Below are 15482 nucleotides of genomic sequence, written 5' to 3' on the forward strand. Positions count from 1 at the left end.
ACTCTTCCATGATGACATTGAAATTGTCACTAGATGTTGCGAAAGGGTCTAAGTGAAATTTTGGATCTTTGTTAAAGAAGTAGGAAAGAGTAGACTTAAACTATTACTCTTCCATGATGACATTGAAATTGTCACTACATGTTTCCAAAGGGTTTAAGTGGAATTTTGTATCTTTGTTAAAGAAGGGGTTTAAGGAATTGCATCATTCACATGACAAGAGTATGATCTTTGTTAAAGAGGGGGTTTAAAGAATTGCGGTCTAAGTGGAATTTGGATCTTTGTTAAAGAAAGGGTTTAAGGAATTGCATCTTTCACATGACAGGAGTATGATCTTTGTTAAAGAAGGGGTTTAAGGAATTGCATCATTCACATGATAAGAATGCAATGTAGAGATAACAAAGATCTCTATCCTTAGCAATTATTGACCAGAAGACTTTGATTTAGTATTTTGGTTAAACATACATATGTATTTGCACTGGCAAAACTTATGTTTGAAGTATTAGCCTGCTTGAATGGTTAGAATATATCCATACCCTATTTGTATATGCCAACATTATTTTGGATTCAAGATTTCTTGCAATTGATATAACTCCCTTCAGTTTCATTTAAATCTATTGACATTGTTCTCCCAATTGAAAATATCAAATTACCATACTCTACAACAATTATGGTAAATTTGAATAATGAGGCCTCAACACATTTGGTCTTTGAATCGTAGAGAGGACTATGAGACGATATCAACAATCCAAAATCATTATTAACCAAAAATTATTATTAGGATTTGATCTTCCAAAAATCATGAAAACAATAAATTTGTTAACCATATTTGGCAATTGTTATGGAATTGGTTTATACCAAATAAAGGAAAATATTTCTTTTTGTTCACTGATATGGATCAATTGAGTTACCAAATTGCATTATGATTCAATCATTATGTATATTCAATTAGAAACATTCAAATGTATTCAATTAGAAAGAGTCAAATGTAATAGCATTTAAAAGATTCAAAATCATAAAATTGGAGAAGCTTAATATAATAAAATTCATTAAATTTACCCCCAAAAAATTTGAGTTTAATCATTTCCTCAACTAAGAGTTGCATTAAAAATGAATATAATTACGACCCATGATGATATAATGATTCTCCGCCTGATGTCATTGAATGATGAATCACTTTTCTAACCTAAAATTATTTATATAATTATGATATAATGATTCTCCGCCTGATGTCATTGAATGATGAATCACTTTTCTAACCTAAAATTATTTATATAATTATGATTATAACACAAAAGCATAAGCATAAATTAGCTTGAAGCAGTTGTGATCCTTAGACATGGAACTTAGGTTTGAGCATTCAACCTTCTAATTATCTAAACTAGATTTTGTGTATTAATTTAGGTTGTATCATTTAACTTGCAATTTTGATTGTCTTGCTTTGGTAAAGATTATTTTAGTTATTAATAAAAAGAGGTTTTGAATAATTTATTAATTTAAAATTTTATTGGAATAACATATATATATATACCAGATTATTTTAGTTATTAATAAAAAGAGTTTTTTTGAATAATTTATTAATTTAAAATTTTATTGGAATAATATATATATATATATATATATATATATATATAGTTATAATTTTAATTTAGATTATACAATTTTAAAATTTATATATTTTTATAGTATTTTTTTTTCTAAATTTATAATTTCTATATTAATGATTTTTTTAGATAAAAAATATTAAAAATATAATAAAAGTAGTAAAATAAAGCTTAATCTTTTATTGTTGTTTTTTTACTTATCCTTTTCATCACCTCAATTTCATGAGGGTTCAAGACTTAAACAATATTTATTAGTAACTTTCTTATTTCTTAAATTGATAATTTTTAAACTCTTAGAACTAGAAAAAAGGATTTTAGGACATTAATTAGCATTATAATTAGAGTTAAGAGTGCAAGATACAAAATTTAAACAACATTTATTAGTAATTTTTTTATTTCTTAAATTGTTAACTTTTAAACTCTTAGAACTAAAAAGAACTATTTTAGGACAGTAATTAGCATTATAATTAGAGTTAAACATTTATTAGAAACTTTTTAACTTCCTAAATTGATAATTTTTAAACTCTTAGAACTAGAAAGAAATATTTTAGGACATTAATTAGCATTATAATTAGAGTTATGTGTGTGATGGGACCAGCGCAACTCTTAAAACTTGTTGTACCGGGAATGATTTAAAATGTTTGTTTGGTTGATTTAAACACACGGAATGATGACATGCAATTATAACGTAATATAGATATTTTTGGGATTTCGGTTGATGAGCATTCAATGGTATGTTTAATGTAAGGGTACTTGCCTTGAGGTTCGCGTCTCCCGCTTAGTTCTTGGGTTATTCCCTTGTTTGATGGTTTCCTTGGTCTTTTGCTATCTTTCCGTCGAGGGTTTCCTCTGCAACGTTCTGCGAGGGTTGATGGGCAGCAATGCTGCAGGTCTTGATTGTGCTCCAGTTACTCGTTACTGTGACTGTATTTGTCTTGGTTCCTTGGTTCGTAGCTGGTTGTAACTTGTCTTGCACTGGCCAGGGTAAGCTCTCTGTTGTATGTGATTTTTTCTACTGTGTAAGGTCGTTGTTTGTGGTTGATTTCTCTTCTGTTGTGGGTTCTCGGGCCACTATCTGTTGATTCATGCGCTGATGCTCCTCGTTCGGTTTTGCTACACAACTTCTGTTCACTCTCAGGCTCAAACGATGGCGCTCCTCCGACTCTGGCACATACAGGTAATATATCCTTCCTTGTTTTCAACTCATGGACTTCCTTCCGCGGTTCCTAACCTGGGTTGCTCCTTATTCTTCTCATTTGGTCGGCGCTGTCACTGGAACATTGGTCTCAGCCTCTCCGCGAACCCTCAGGTATCTACCGGTACTCCCAACGATTTGAATTCTTCGTTCCAGCTCTTTATCTATTCTGTTGTTTTAATATACTATTAACAGTTGTGTGTTCTTGCCATACATGTGTTGGGGTTCCCTGTTGGAGATTCTGGTACCACACGCCCCAATTATTCCTGGTAGGTTTTATTCCCACTGCCTTCTGGTAGTCCGTCACCTTGGTCTTTTAGTCTTGGCTCTCCAAACAGAAAGGGTTTGTCATACGCTTGCTTTGAGCAAGGCTCTGGTTATTGAGACTTAGGGTTTTCACTGTATTAGATCAAAACTTTATTTTGTGGCTGCAGCTCCTTTCTAAGTCCTTATCTTGGTTCTTTGTTTAGAGTCTGTGTGTCTGCACTGTATGAAAAATGTTATCATTGAAACCCTTACCCAAGGTTTGTGGCTCAAGTTCTGAGTGTGAACGATTCTCGACTTTTTCAGTTCTGTTGTAATAATTTAATGTGTTGGACTTTTTGACATTCGACAGAATGTTCTTCTGGAAAAATAAATATAATCAGATAGGTTCTGTTTGGTGTTACCTGATAGATGTACGTTGTTTTGACTTCTCGGGTTGTTGTGGCCAGAACTGTTATCATGTGCGTTCGATGTGTTTGAAATTCACCGTATAGTCTCCCTATTACACAGACTCTATGCAATCGCTTGCAATGCTATTTGGCTGTTAATATAATAAAGCTTTGTGCAATCACTCGTAATGTTACCTGGCTGTCGTTTAAGATGCTATGTAAAAATTCACCTACTCCTTGGTCTTATTGTCTTTATTGGTGATCTTTTCTCTAGAATGTAATGAAAGACTTGTTCACCAGATTCTGTACAGGGTTAGTTGTGCATTCGTATAACTGTGAAATAGAAAACATATAATTACAGTAAACACGCAGATGGAAAAACTTTTGAATTCTCTGTTGTTACTTTTATTGAGTGCAAGAGGTATTGAATGGAACCCCTTCTTTGGTTTGTCATGTTACATTTATAGGCTCCTATTCCAGTTAATGAAACTGTACACTTGTTTTGTTTTTCAGTTACAGACTCTTACAGTTATTTGTTATTAGACATTTCGTTTATCTCATGACAAGATTTCTTGTTCAACCACATTTGTGTTTTTCCATTTAAATAAAAGTAAAATCACAGTTTGTTAACAACAGATCAATCTATGGCTATAACTGTTCAACTACCCTTAACTAACAGAAAATAAAATTATAAAAGTCCTATAAAATTATTACAGTTATTTGTTATTAGACATTTCGTTTATCTCATGACAAGATTTCTTGTTCAACCACATTTGTGTTTTTCCCTTTAATAAAAGGAAAATCATAGTTTGTTAACAACAAATCAATCTATGGCTATAACTGTTCAACTACCCTTAACTAACAGAAAATAAAATTATAAAAGTCCTACCTACTTTCCTGTCAACCAACAGAAAGACTAAATAAAAGTAAATTCAACTTCCTTTGACCTGGCAGAGACTTCACCCGGTCATGGTGAGCTAGATGCTCCTGCATCAGGCTCCTGGGGCAAAAAGAAATCATGGCTCTGGTCCATGAGCTTCTCGACTGAAGTACCTGTCTTTTCTATCTGCCTGGCATCAAGCCACAAACTCTCTTCAATAGCATGGTTCTTTCACTTGACCAGGTATTGCAGATATTCCTTCTACCGAGTTCGTTTAGCCACCTAAGTGTCGAGAATGCTATCGATCTTAGGAGGTTGAACGTAAGGCATCTGTCTCTTCCAAGCTTCTCCTCCGTCCTAGGTGTTTCGTGTGGATCACGTGATTCCTTCTTCTTCCTTCTCTTCTGGGTCAGCCGTGTAGGGAAACAGGTCTGCTACATTGAAGATAGGTGAAATGCCTATTCCGGGTGGCAATTGGATCTCATAGGCATTTGCTGAAAATTTTTGAAGGATCTTGTAGGGTCCTATCTTCTTGTACATTAATTTATTGTACGTACCTTTAGGGAAACATTCCTTGTGCAGATGTGCGAGGACTTCGTCTCCGACATTAAATTGTACCTCCCTTCTCTTCAAATCTACTTGCTGTTTGTACTTTAAGCTGCTGTCTTGCAATTTAATTTTTACCTGTTCATGCAAATCCCTCATCACGTTAGCGAAATCTTCTCCATCTGCGCTTCGCCTTTCTTGCAGTCCAAGATCCCTCAGTTCATGCTCTCCGCGAGGATGCATGGTATACAGGATTTGAAAAGGGCTCAAGCCTATGCTGCGGTTAGGTGAATCGTTGTAAGCGAATTCTGTCTGCGCCAGCACTCGATCCCACATTCACGAATTCTCCCCCACTAGACTTCGTAGCAGATTCCCTAAACTCCTGTTTACAACTTCTGTTTGTCCGTCCATTTGCGGATGATAAGCAGAACTGTAACTCAGCTGAGTATCCATTTTCTTCCACAGGGTACGCCAAAAATGTCCCGTAAACTTCACGTCCCTGTCCGATAGGATATATTTGGGCAATCCGTGTAACCTGACAATCTCATTAAAAAACAAGTGGGCCACGTGGGTGGCATCACTAGTTTTCCTGCAAGGAATAAAATGTGCCATTTTTGAGAATCTGTCCACCACTACCATTACCGAGTCGTACCCTCGCTGTGTCTTAGGTAGACCTAAGACGAAGTCCAAGCTGACTGAATCCCATGGTCTGCCTGGAACAGGTAACAGTGTATATAGTCCCGTGTTCTGACTGTGACCTTTTGCTAACTGGCACACTTTGCATCTGGCTACGAATCGTTGTACATCTCTTTGCATCTTTGGCCAAAATTAGAAATGTCTGAGCTGCTTGAGTGTCTTATCCACGCCGAAATGTTCGGCCAAACCTCTGATATGCTTCTCTTGAATAATATTCTCCCTCATCGAGCAGTCAGGTATGCACAGTTGTCCTCCCTTAAACAACAACTTTTCCTGCAAATTGTAATCTAACCAAGGGCTGTTATCTCTCACTAAAGGATTCTAGCATGCCTCATAGGCATCCTTAAAGTCTGTGTCAGTCTGGTACAAATCTCGTAAGTGCTCAAAACCCAACACTTGCACAGTGCTTTCCTGCAGAAGTAGAGCTTTCCTACTTAGCACATCCGCTACTTTATTTGCTTGCCCACTAATATGTTTCAATACAAAATTGAAGCTCTGAAAATAATCCACCCATTTGGCGTGTTTATGGTTCAACTTGTGCTGTTGCATTAAGTACTATAGTGCAGAATTATCTGAGAATAGCACAAATTCGTTTCCAAATAGATAATGCCTCTAGTGTTTTAATGCCAGTATAACTGCATAAAAATCCTTATCATACGATGAATATTTCTATCGACTTACATTCAGCTTTTCGCTGAAAAACGCTATAGGCTTATCTTCCTGGCTGAGCACAGCTCCAATTGCTGTCCCACTAGCATCAAATCGAACCTGAAATAACTTCTTGAAATCTGGTAATCTCAGGATTGACCCCTCAGTAATCTTCTTCTTTAACAACTGGAAACTTCTCTCTGCTGCCTATGTCCATCGAAAAGGTTGGCTGGCCTTTTTGATGGTGTCTAGCATTGGTGCACAGATTTCGCTGAAATTATTTATGAATTTCCTGTAAAAACTTGCTAATCCGTGAAAACGTACCTCAAATAAATTTTTCAGAGATGGCCAATTTACTATCACTTCCACCTTCTCCGGATCCATCTTCAGCTCATTCTCTGCTATTACAAACCCCAAATAAATCAATTCCTTCTGCAGAAAAGTACATTTTTTCAAGTTTATTAGCAGTTTGTTCTACTGTAATTTCTCCAGCACCTTACGCACATGTTGAAGGTGTTCTTCCCTTGTCCTGTTGAAAATAAGCATGTCATCCAGGTATACAATCACAATTTTTCCTATGTACTCCTTCAGCATCTCATTCATCAATCTCATGAATGTACTGGGTGCATTGCTTAGCCCAAAGGGCATGAATAACCATTCGTACAGCTCCTCATTCGTCTTAAAGGTTGTCTTCCATTTGTACCCCGCTCGTATTCGAATCTGATGGTAACCACTCTTCAAGTCTATCTTGGAGAAATACACTGCCCCACTTAAACAATCCATCATGTCGCCCATCCAGGGTAGCAGAAACCTGTACCGGATGGTGATCTTATTGATGGCCCTTGAGTCGGTGCACATCCGCCACTCTCCTCCCTTCTTGGGAGCGAGGACCATTGGAACAACACAAGGGCTTAGGCATTCCCTTATCAATCCCTTGTCCAACATCTCTTGCACCTGCTTCCTGATTTCTTCATTATCTTTTGGGCTCATTCGGTATGTCGCTTTGTTCGGCAAACTGGGTCCAGGTATGAAGTCTATATGATGGCTTATGCTTCATTTTGGGGGTTGTCTGTCTGGCAAGTCATCTACCACTATATCTGTAAACTCCTGTAACATCTCCTGGATCTCCATAGGTAAATCTGATACCTCCGTATGCAATAACATTGTCCTTGCTTTCTTCACTACTGCATAACCTATCTCGTTGTCCTCAACTTGTTTTAGAAACTGTTTTCCACTAACTAGCAATGCTCTTGATTCACTGGTCTTTGCTGACACTTCTTCTTTGATGGGTACAAGCGTATGGTTGATTCCATCCTTCACAAATTTATAACATTTCGTCAATCCATCGTGTACCACTTTCCTATCGTATTGCCAAGGCCTGCCCAGCAGTATGTGACATACATCCATTGGCATGATGTCACAGACAACTTTATCCTTGTATTTTCCTATTTGAAACTCCACCTCGCATTGTTCATCTACCAGTAACTGATGGCCTTTTTGCAGCCATGAAACTCTGTAAGGGTTTGGATGTTTCAAACATTTCAACTACAACTTTTCTACCATCTATGTGGACACTAAATTGTTAGTACTATCGTAGTCAATAATTAATTTACAGCACTTACCTCGTGACTTACAAACTGTTTTGAATAAAGCCTTTCGTTGTGTCTGATCGGTGATCTCTTTGATTGGTTTTAACAATACCTTATGCAGCACTAAGGCTTCCCCAGTCTCTGGAGCATTTTCTGCTTCTTGGGAAGGTGCTATTGCTTCTTCTGGCTGTACAACATATGCACCCCGCTGTACAGCCTGTTCTGCTTTCAGACATTCAAACGATCTATGTCCCCACTTATGACACCGATAACATTGGTAACCAACCCCTCTTCCTTGGTCGTTACCTCTGCCCCGCTAGGATGATCTTCCACCCTTTGCATTTTCACCTCTGTCCACTGATCCAAAAGCTCTAGAACTACTACTTTCCTCATTATTACCAGCAGTCCACCCTCTGCCATATGACTGGCCTTTTCCCCTGCTGGCTCCTCATCCTCTCCAGGCATTCTGTCTTCTGGTAATCTTCTCTTCAGCCTTCATCACACTCTGATATGCTTCCTCAGTATTGTTTGGAGACAAAATACTGATTTCATCCAAAATATCTAATCTTAACCCATTAACATACCTGGTTGTTCTTTCCGCAGTATCTTCTGTATATCCTGCTCGCAAATTCACTTGATAGAACTCCTCCATGTACTCCCTCACCGTCAATCCTTTCTATCTCAGATTCTCCACCTGCCTGTGCAGCGCAATCTGATAGTCCCTTGGCAGAAATATGCCCTTTAAATTGGCCACCATCCTTGACCAGGTTTTGATCGACCGTTTGTTCAATCTTTTCCTCTCGTTCTAGACATTATCCCACCATAGGGCTGCGTGTCCCTTCAATTTCGTCGCAGCGAACAGAACTTTGCGGTCTTCGCTGATTTCCTTTCACTCGAAATACTTATCCATCTCGCTAATCCAATCCAATAAAACCTCGATAGATAGAATGCCATCATAGGTTGGGAGTTCTAGTTTGAGTTTACTGCTTGCTACTAGAACAGATCTCAACAATCTCACTTCTAGACTCTCACCTTCTGGTCCATCTGCAACTACTTCAGGTTCCTCCTCACTCTCATCACCAATCTCTGGGTCTCTTCTTCTCATTGCCTCCACTGCCTCCAAACGGGCAACAAGAATTTGAATCTCCTCTCTCAATCCTTCCTCTGCCAACCTTCGAGCACCTCTACCACGAACTCGCCTTCCTCTTTCCATATCTCCAATCAATTTAGCCTGCTCTGATATCACTTTGATGGGACCAGCCCAACTCTTTATACACTTGTTGTACCGGGAATGATTTAAAATGTTTGTTTGGTTGATTTAATCACACGGAATGTTGACATGCGGATATAACGTAATATAGATATTTCTGGGATTTCGGTTGATGAGCATTCAATGGTACGTTTACTGTAAGGGTACTTGCCTTGAGGTTCGCGTCTCCCGCTCAGTTCTTGGGTTATTGCCTTGTTTGATGGTTTCCTTGGTCTTTTGCTATATTTCCGTCGAGGGTTTCCTCTGCAACATTCTACGAGGGTCGATGGGAAGCAATGCTACAGGTCTTGATTATGCTCCGGTTACTTGTTACTATGACTATATTTGTCCTGGTTCCTTGGTTCGTAGCTAGTTGTAACTTGTCTTGCACTGGCCAGGGTAAGCTCTTTGTTGTATGTGATTTTTTCTACTATATAAGGTCGCTGTTTGTGGTTGATTTCTCTTCTGTTGTGGGTTCTTGGGCCAATGTTTGTTGATTCATGCGTTGATGCTCCTCGTTCGATTTTGCTACACAACTTCTGTTCACTCTCAGGTTCAAACGATGGTGCTCCTCTGACTCAGGCACATACAGGTAATATATCCTTCCCTATTTTCAACTCATGGACTTCCTTCCACGGTTCCTGAACTGGGTTGCTCCTTATTCTTCTCAGTTTGTTGGCACTGTCACTGGAACACTGGTCTCGACCTCTCCGTGAACCCTCAGGTATCTACCGACACTCCCAACGATTTGAGTTCTTCGTGCCAGCTCTTTATCTGCTCTGTTGTTTCAATATACCACTAATAGTTGTTTGTTCTTGCCATACAGGTGTTGGGGTTTGCCGTTGGAGATTCTGGTACCACACGCCCCGATTCTGCCTAGTAGGTTCTATTCCCACTGCCTTCTGGTAGTCCGTCACCTTGGTCTTTTAGTCTTGGCTCTCCAAACAGAAAGGGTTCATCATACACTTGCTTTGAGCAGGGCTCTGGTTATCGAGACTAAGGTTTTTCACTGTATTAGATCAAAACTTCATTTTGTGGTTGTGGCTCCTTTCTAAGTCCTTATCTTGGTTCTCTGTTTAGAGTCTGTGTGTCCGCGCTGTATGAGAAATGTTATCATTGAAACCCTTACCTAGGGTTTGTGGCTCAAGGTTTGAGCGTGAACGATTCTTGACTTTTTCAATTCTGTTGTAATAATTTAATGTGTTGGACTTTTCGACATTCGGGAGAATGTTCTTCTGGAAAAATAAATATAATCAGATAGGTTCTGTTTGGTGTTACCTGATAGATGTATGTTGTTTTGACTTCTCGGGTTGTTGTGGCTGGAACTGTTATCATGTGCGTTTGATGTGTTTGAAATTCACCGTATAGTCTCCCTATTACACGAACTCTGTGCAATCGCTTGCAATGCTATTTGGCTATTAATGTAATAAAACTTTGTGCAATCACTCGTAATGTTACCTGGCTATCATTTAAGATGCTATGTAAAAACTCGCCTGCTCCTTGGTCTTGTTGTCTTTACTGGTGGTCTTTTCTCTAGAACACAATGAAAGACTTGTTCACCAGATTCTGTACAGGGTTAGTTGTGCATTCGTATAACTGTGAAATAGAAAACATATAATTACAGTAAACACGCAGATGGACAAACTTTCGAATTCTCTGTTGTTACTTTTATTGAGTGCAAGAGGTATTGAATGGAACCCCTTCTTTGGTTTGTCATCTTACATTTATAGGCTCCTGTTCCAGTTAATGAAACTATACACTTGTTTTGTTTTTCAGTTACAGACTCTTACAGTTATTTGTTATTAGACATTTCGTTTATCTCATGACAAGATTTCTTGTTCAACCACATTTGTCTTTTTCCCTTTAAATAAAAGGAAAATCACAGTTTGTTAACAACAGATCAATATATGGCTATAACTGTTCAACTACCCTTAACTAACAGAAAATAAAATTATAAAAGTCCTACCTACATTCCTGTCAACCAACATAAAGACTAAATAAAAGTAAATTCAACTTCCTTTGACTTGGCAGAGACTTCACCCAATCATGGTGAGCTAGATTCTCCTGCATCAGTGTGTAAGATAGAAAATGTGTTTTTCTATGTTTACTATGTAAGCATTAAGGGGGGACTTGGAGACAATGCATCCATGGCTTCCTTGTTGAATTTGGAATTGGTTTGAGATTTATAGGAGGTAGATTTTCTCAACTCCTATCTCTAAGGTTAATTAGGTCTAAGTTCAACTATATAATTGTATTGTAAATGAATACAAGAGTGCAATAGAGAATATAGTTTTGAGTGTATTTCCGTGTACTATGTCCACTCTTCGAATTCTTTGTTTTGTATATAATAATTATTTTTTAATATTATTATAAAGATATAACTAAATTAAACTTAGAAAATCAAAAATAAAAGAGTACATAGAATAAGAATAATTTCTTAAATTGACTTTGATTAATTCTTAATTTTTTTTTGTGACGAATCAATTTTGTGAAAGTTAAAGATAAAAGTCACTTTCTTAAATAATTAAATATAGAAAACATTTTCCTAAATAATTATATGCTCACATTAAATTTAAATTTTAAAATATTTATCACATTACTAATTTTTGATAAAACTAATGATCTTGAAACATTTTTTTTTTATATTTTTAAACATTAAATTAAAATTTTAGAATATTCGAGATAATATTTTGTTTTATTAAATTTGAGAGAAGCTTTAAAAAATTAAAATAAATATTTTATTTTATTTTATTAAAGTTTAATAAATTCTTTTTTATTTGAGTTAACTACCTCAACATTATAAACAACATAACTTTAGTTTAATTAATTTTTTTAAATTATATAATTTTAATATTTTTATTACTTAAAATTAATTCATTTATATTTTTAAACTCGCATTTCGCAATGTAAAATTTAAATGCTCAATTTCAAATATAACGATATATTTTCATTAATGTAAAATTAATCTATATATATATATATATATATATATATATATATATATATGAATTGTACGTTAACTATTACATAATTTTGTTTAATTTATTAATTTTATTAAAAAAATCAATCTATATATATGAATTGTACGTTAACTTTGGCATAATTTTGTTTAATTTATTAATTTTTTTTGTTTAATATTAGGAAATAATAAAAATTTTAATTTTAATTTTTTATTGATCTCAAAAACAAATTAGAGTAATTTTCATGATTAAATAGAGTGTGATCTCTGCACACTCTATTTAATCAGGCTTAGCCAGATCAGTCCTCCAGATCAGTCCTTCAACTTGTCCTGACGATGAACCACACTGGTTGGTTCGAAACGCGTCGACAAAAGATTGATTATGTGATTTTGCCGAAGACTATCTTAACAATGTTATGGATCACAGAAGTCTAAATTCCTTAATAATTTAATTATGTTAAGTTTTATTTTTTATATAAGTTTATAATAATTATTTTTATTATTATTATTTTAAGTTACACACTTTGTATTAATGGAAATTATATATATATATATATATATATATATATATATTGTTATTGATATTCAAATAAAACTGGGACTAATAACATCAGTTCAAAGTATTAAGGTTGCTAAGAACTTGTCTAACTAAAATATCTTGAACCAACTTGACATATAAAAAGAGGCCAGTTGTACCAGCTTGACATACATCCACATGAATAAAACTGAGACTAATAACATCAATTCAAAGTATTGAGGTTGCTAAGAACTTGTCTAACTAAAATATCTTGAACCAACTTGACATATAAAAAGAGGTTGGTTGTACCAGCTTGACATACATCCACATGAGAAGAAGAAAAAGACTACTAGTGCTACAAGCAAAAAACAAGTGAGTCATAACAACTATTGGGCTTGCTAGTCACTACTTTCATATGAGAAAAAGGTGATGTTGGCTAATTTCTCTCTTAAAATGGTCAACTTGCAATCATCACTATCAATATTTTCCTCCAATTTTACCAATCTCATAAAATTCTCATGTTAAATCTTCATGTAAATCCCTATACCACCTACCATATTCAAATAATTTTTAGCATTATATCTATTTCTTACCATAATCAATAAAATGACAAATATATATATATATATATATATATATATATATATATATATATATTCAATTTACCCAATATAATGAAAATCACAACCTCTTGTCATGGTGAAGAGAAAAAATAAATTCATTATGGTTTATGATGCAAAATTATTTCAGATTTATGGAGTGTTTTAGATTTTTTTGGTGAAATTTTATTTTTTGTTATCTAAAATTAGTTTTAAGTAAATATATTGATTCATCCTGAAAAACTTTCAGGGATTCAGAATTTTAAAAAACTCTTAAAATACTAAGATTGAAAAAAGTTTTCAATATGATTCCAAAAAATTTATAAAAAAAAAACACACTTCCAAAAAATAACACAAGTAAAATAGGATTATTCAAAAATTTTCACATTTTTCACTCTGGATTCAAAAAATCCCAATAACTACTGTTTTATAATGATGCAAGTACCGCTAGACTTTGCAAGACCAATCCACACATATCCCTGGACTTTCACATTTTGAATCCTAATTCAGTACTAAAATAGGTATGTTATATATACCTTCTGCATTTTGCTTCCCAAAAAAATCAGTGAGGTTTTTAACACATTCCTAGTGTAGAATCTTCTCCACCGTCACATGCAAGAATATGGTGTTTTGGTCATGTAAATGGGTCACATCTTCTCCATCGTCACATGCAAGAATATTGTGTTTTGGTCATGTAAATGGGTCACGCATTGTTTTTGTTTTTTTTTGTTTCCTACCCGGAGCACCCTACTACATTGCCAATCATTTTTAAACAAAAAAATCTCTTCACTATGCTCATGAGATTATTTTTCTTTTAAGGCATCTCATACATAAATAAATATAGCACACGATCTCACAGATGCTGCAAGATTTCTTAATCAAAACAGGTGATCCAATGCTGCTAGATTTCCTAATCAGACATGTGATCCATGGTTTCTTTCGCTTCCTGCGAGGGCAGTTTTGCCTCCAACGCTTCCTGGAATGCTTTCCGGGCATCGAAGAGCATCCTTTCTTCTCATAACATGTTCCTAACCAACGCTTCCTGGAATGCTTTCCGGACATCGAAAAGCATCCCTTTCTTCTCATAACATGTCCCTAGCAAACAAAGATCTTATTCTCATAACACGTCCCTAACAAACAAAGAGCTTTGAAATTCCGTGCATTGAACCCAACAATGACCTTCAGGTCCCTAGCAAACAAAGAGCCTTGAAATTCCGTGCATTGAACCCAACAATGACCTTCAGGTCATCCAAGGTGGCCTCTAGGCAACAACGCCTGGAATTGGAGGTTTCAAGTTCCAGCTCCTCTGGCTTGACTAGAGAATTAGAGATTTTTCTTTTGAAATCACCCTCTTGTTAGCCCCGGAGCTGCGAGTCTTAGTGGGTTATGTTGCCAACGTTACTAACACCGAGAAAACCCAATATCTGTGACACGAAATCACAATCATAGGGAGAGGCACTCTACAGACTCTGGAGGACGATTTCGACCTGAGACAGGTCTTTGTCTCCACTCTCTTCCGTTGACAGAACAAACATCTACTAAGCAACCCACAGAATGGTCAGAAATGATGGGAGAGTGCAAAGGTTTGGTTTACTATCTACACCTCCAATGATCCCTACTCGGCCTTAAAAAAATCGGCGCCAGAGAACAAGTCTTGCAAGAGCTCAATCAGCCGATTCCAAGCATGGCTGAGCCTCTTCTTGAAAAATTTGAAAAGGCACAAAGTTGGTTGATAACTGTTAAACACAAGTTAAGCAGTTGGTTGATAACTGACACAAGCATAACTGACCCAAGCATTCATTCAGGCTAATCAGTTGGTTGATAACTGACACAAGCATTCATTCATAACTAACGTAGATCCAATGGTCAATATTTTTCCAATCATCTAACACTGCATCTGACGCTGAATATCAATACAGAGTGGCAGCTTAGGGCATTCATTTCAAAGGGAATGCCTAACGGCATAATGATTAATGTTGCATTAACGTTTGGTGCATGGAAAAGAATAAGATGGATATTACAGGGTAGAGATAATAATAATAATAATAATAATAATAATAATAATAATAATAATAATAATAAGTGTATTATTATTTATGTAATTTTTTGTATAATTTATTTTTAAATTTTTTTATATGCAATAATTATATTTGGTTGATGTATGTTAAATATTTAGGTACAATTTTGATTAGGAATGTGGGATAGTTTTAATGTTAAATGATAAAAACAATTGTTTATTATTAAGATGTTATTCAAGATGGTGTATATTGATAATAAGATTGTTTTTCGGATTAATCACATTATTGAGATTTGGTCTACGTTTCGATTGAACCAACTAATGTGGTTCATC

The 15482-nt window shown here is 35.6% G+C and overlaps 1 pseudogene across 1 annotated transcript in view; it reads left to right on the forward strand.

Annotated features, from left to right (window-relative positions):
* The window catches only part of LOC149257647 (ubiquitin carboxyl-terminal hydrolase 3 pseudogene), a 46244-nt pseudogene extending 43175 nt beyond the window's left edge, over positions 1 to 3069 (forward strand). The window contains exon 3 of the transcript XR_016248443.1: positions 2992 to 3069. The product of XR_016248443.1 is annotated as a ubiquitin carboxyl-terminal hydrolase 3 pseudogene (transcript). The remainder of the gene's footprint in view (positions 1 to 2991) is intronic.
* Positions 3070 to 15482: the final 12413 nt, after the last annotated feature.

The sequence above is a fragment of the Pinus tabuliformis genome, chromosome 6 (genome assembly GCF_031772625.1).
Source record: "Pinus tabuliformis cultivar Carrire ecotype Pingquan chromosome 6, CPIR1, whole genome shotgun sequence".
Lineage (NCBI taxonomy): Eukaryota > Viridiplantae > Streptophyta > Pinopsida > Pinales > Pinaceae > Pinus > Pinus tabuliformis.